The 4,365-nt window shown below is 44.2% G+C and overlaps 1 pseudogene across 1 annotated transcript; it reads right to left on the bottom strand.

Annotated features, from left to right (window-relative positions):
• Positions 1–664: 664 nt before the first annotated feature.
• Positions 665–2,951, bottom strand: LOC309797688 (3-hydroxyisobutyrate dehydrogenase, mitochondrial-like; annotated as a pseudogene). Its single transcript has 2 exons — positions 2,907–2,951; positions 665–2,119 (listed from the first exon to the last, which is right to left on the bottom strand). The product of its transcript is annotated as a 3-hydroxyisobutyrate dehydrogenase, mitochondrial-like (transcript).
• Between the last annotated feature and the right edge of the window lie 1,414 nt (positions 2,952–4,365).

The raw sequence follows: 4,365 nt of genomic DNA, 5'->3' as shown, positions 1-4,365 counted from the left end.
ACTATTTAAACATTGATGAAATGTGCCTCTCTTTTTATATCAGCATAGAAATTTATTTGAATTCAAAAGAATATGGTTATATTTAGCATAGTGTAATAATTATCTAAAGCACATATCATCGTTGGCTCTGAAACAGTTCTAAAGATGTCATTCTTTTGAAGTCAAAAAATATGCAGTAAAAATGGACAAGGAAGCAAAAATATGAAAAAAACAAGTTTGCTGAGTATGGGAAGTTGTTACAAGAGGGGCACAACAAGATAATGTAACAGAGTCCAAATTACATAACATGCAGCAAGGAGTTCTCTTGCTTTAACAACTCCTAGAAATTAAACCAGTAATCTCAATGCAAGAATATCACCACTGGGTTATTTAACAGGACAAATTTTCTGAGGGACACAGGTAGTAATTCACTCTACTTCCCCTTTCTCTAATATCTTTTCTCACACCAATTTCTTTTCTTTCCTCGAGGATAGATTTTATCCTGTTGAAAACAATTTTAGTTTTATTTGTAAAGTGGAGTAAATAATATCCTGAGTGAAGTAGGCAGAGTTTTAGCTGAAGATGCTCAGGAATCAAACTTTTGAAAAAGGCCAATCAGCTAGCTAGCTAGCAGTTACCATCAGTGGCTTGCAGAAAAAAGAATTACAGATGATATGTTTGCTAAATAGATAAAAAGAATAAGCAGTTTAGAATGGGCGAAAAATCCCAGGATCTACTGTGACCTAGACCAGAGGTGCCTAAACTTTTTGGAACCAGGGACCGGTTTCCTGGAAGCAAATTTTTCCAGGGAGGGGGGGCGGGGTGTGTGAGGTTCAGGCGGTAATGTGAGCCATAGGGAGCAGCAGATGAAGCTTAGTTGGCTTGCTTGCGACTCACCTCCTGCTGTGCAGCCCGGTTCCTAAGAGGCTGTGGACTGGTACCCGTCCAAGGCCAAGGGGTTGGGAACCCCTGACCTACACACTCAAAAGCAGACAGTTGACCTTTGATTAAGCCCATTTTCCTGTGGAGTGAGCCATAAGGGGCTCCAAGACACAGTTTGGTTTCAATGTTTCAGTGTTCACAGCCAGAGGGCAAACTCAGAATGTCTCCTCCTCTTGCAAAAACTGGACCACGGATGAGAAGTCTTTTTTTTTGAGTAGCCCTTCACGCACAACATCCCTGCAGATCTGATGGGCTTGACTGCCCAGAAGGACTGGGCTCTTCGTGCTGGTAGCAGAGTCTCATGCTAATCCCAGATCCTTAGCCATTATAGTGTTGCTCCGAATCCGCCCTGATAGTAATTAGCCGAGGGAACTCCATCCATCACCCCAGGTACAGGATTATAAGTGTCACTTGACCAACATTGTCCTGAGCTCGTATTTAGGATTTTAGCCAAGAGTTTTGGGTCAAGCCCTAACCTGAGTCCCAGATTCATAGCTTCAGCAGTTCCAATCCTACTAATAGCTAACAGCAAGTTTGTGCAGATCTTCGAAGCCTGGCCAGTCCCAACAGCTCCACGATGCACCACATGGGAGCCCATGCACCACAGCAGCTCAACCCCTCCCATCCTAAGTGTGAGGTTGCCAGATCGAGCCATTCCCACACTACCAGAAACAGGGGCATCCGTGAAAACCGCTCCCATTTTCTCAACTTCTTTGGCCAATTCTCCGAAAACCATAGGATCAACAGTACTGGAATCTATTAATGGTGAGTCTTTCTTCACTTTTTTTTGAATTCCATTTGCTCCACAATAAGCTTCTAGTGCATTGATGCATTGTAATAATTTTGTCACCTTTTTCGGCTACATCCCCTGCAGAAGACACTACAGGGTTCATCTGCATCTAGAAGCTCTTTGCATGAATCAGGGAACACATCAACAACGGTGAGTGGCTAGCCATGTTTCATGAGCTCTTTTGCCACTGGACTCCCCACGTTGCCTACTCCAATGAATCCAACTGGAGTCTTGGAAGCTACTGACCTAGAACACAGCGCTGCAAGGCTGGCCACCACTGGCTGCTGCAGACGACTCCCTGTACCGGAGGCCGGAGGTGGCTCCACGGAGATGGAAGGAGGCTGCCACGCTGCCCGCGCCCCTCCTTCTCACGGTGACCTCCTCGACTCCCGGCTCACCCACTGGCTGCTATAGGGTGCGTGATGCGGAGGGCCGGCTAGGCTGTGGCGATTCTTAATACCTCTTTGGTACTAGGTTACACATACAGTTTCACCTAGTGAGCGACTTAACAGAAGGAATTTTTTTCTACGGCATTTTTGTGGCACAGCAGATAGAAGCGAGGTCACTATTTCTTTGAAAAACTGAATTAATATAGAAAGTCATGATTCATTCTACAAATATGCTGAGTCAAAGAAACGTGAAAATTGATGCGATGGAGGAAGAGCGCTAGACTTCCCTGATGCTCAACTGGCGCCTTTCTTCTGGTGTCAGAACATGGTTGTGTAACTCCTTTAATCCCAGTGGATTTTCCAAAAATTCCAGAATCTTCAGATTTTGGTAGCCCCTGTTTACTGCCTTTGCCCCCCTATGCCAAATCCCACCCCACCCCGCACACATTTATTTTTTACCAGTTGTCCTCCGGGGTGTTTTTCTTTATATAGTTATTGCAGCAGTTTGTTAGACTACTGACCCCCAGTGCAAATGCCCCTCCCCCCGTTTTCTCACCCTGTGTAGTTTTGTTCCACCTTGACCTGGGCTTGGTCACGTGACTTGCTTTGGCCCAATGGCATATCAAGAGCTGAAGCTTGGAGAGTACTCGTGCTTTAGGGCTTGTCCTCATGGAAACCTGACATGTTAGGAAGCCTGGCTAACCTAGTGGAGACTAGGCACAGGCCACAGCCAGCACCAATGGCCAGACATGTGAAAGCAACCAGCCCTAGTCCAGCAACCAGATGATGGCAGCCTCAGTAGTCACCTCAGGTGAAAGCAAGATAGATCCACCCAGGAGATCCCAGCCCATTCCGCTGATTCACAAATTGTGAGGAGATAAAGTGCCTGCTGTTTTAAACCACCAAGCTTAGGAGTAGTTCATCACACAGGAAGAGATATAACTATCTTTACTGTTAGATTATCTTCCCATTTTATACCATGTTTCCCCTCAAACGACTGTTCCTTTATCCAAGATTCTAGAAAAGAAATAACAACTGATGAGGCTGATAGAGCCTTAACATTTTTTATAAGTTTTGTAAACTTTTAAAATAACTGTTAATAAAATCAATATTTATTTGATCACAAAATTATTTTCTTCAGTTGCCTTAAGAAGTAATGCAGAATTGTACTAAGTTTATACATTTGGAGGCTCTAAAAATGTGTTATTCCTTGGATTCAAGTCCTAGTGTACTTTATGTGGGCATTCACGTTTGCAAAATGATTCCAGGAAAGTTGCGATTTCATTTTACAACTTTGGCCTAAGGAGTCTTATGATATTTTACCTGGGAAAAAGAACACATTAATTCCACTTTCAGCTATTAAACCCATGGCTTCCTGTATTTTCTAAATTCCCTATCAGTGAAGAAGACTATGTATAGCGTACAAGACCGTCATGATTAGGAGGAAGGTAGTACAGAAAGAGCCCATCAAATTAGGCATTGCCCAGTCACGTCAGTATACTAACGTGGTGAGCCACAGGCAGCTTGAAGCCTGGAAAAAAAGACAGATACAGTGTAATGATTATCCTAAGGATCCGGATAATGATTCCCATGATTTTGTTTTAAATATTAATGGCAGAGGATTCTGGGGAAATGGTGGTGGCTACAGAGAAGATTTTTATCCCTGAATATGCCACCCCTCCCCTAAATACACAACCCCCCACCCCCACAAAGAAGAAAGAAAAGCATCTAGGATAACAAGATCAAAAACCCACAGACAACATCTACAACAAGGTGTCCACATGAACTGCAACATACAGCCAGGTAGGAACAAATCAACAACAGGAAAAAGACCTACATATGTGTATCCCAAGGTGTGTGGGAGGAAGACGAGGGAAGGACTCTCTCTCTCTTTCAGGAGAGCCAAAGGTTACTATGGTTCACGAACTCACTGAGATTGAAAAACTCACTGAGAACAGCGGCAGAAACCGGGAGTGAATGTTGCAGGCTCCACTTTGCAGCTGAGTGCAAGAACTTTGAAATGTTCTGAGGATGCCAAGTGTTCTGGGGTCTGTGAAACCTTGACACCTATCAAACCAAAGCACCATCCCAGAACAAATCCCCATACTCAACAAGGACAGGAAAGAGGAGGCCTGGGTAAATGGGCATAGGAGGGCCGAGGAGGAAGATTTTAGAAATTTTAAGGTCATTTTTTAAAATTATGTTGTGGGGCTTCCCTGGTGGCGCAGTGGTTGAGAGTCCGCCTGCCGGGACACAGGTTCGTGC

The sequence above is a fragment of the Mesoplodon mirus genome (genome assembly GCF_964341445.2).
Source record: "Mesoplodon mirus genome assembly, contig: HAP1_SCAFFOLD_898, whole genome shotgun sequence".
Taxonomy (NCBI): domain Eukaryota; kingdom Metazoa; phylum Chordata; class Mammalia; order Artiodactyla; family Ziphiidae; genus Mesoplodon; species Mesoplodon mirus.
The sequence above is the reverse complement of the archived record's forward strand: the minus strand, read 5'-3'. Positions and strand labels throughout refer to the sequence as shown.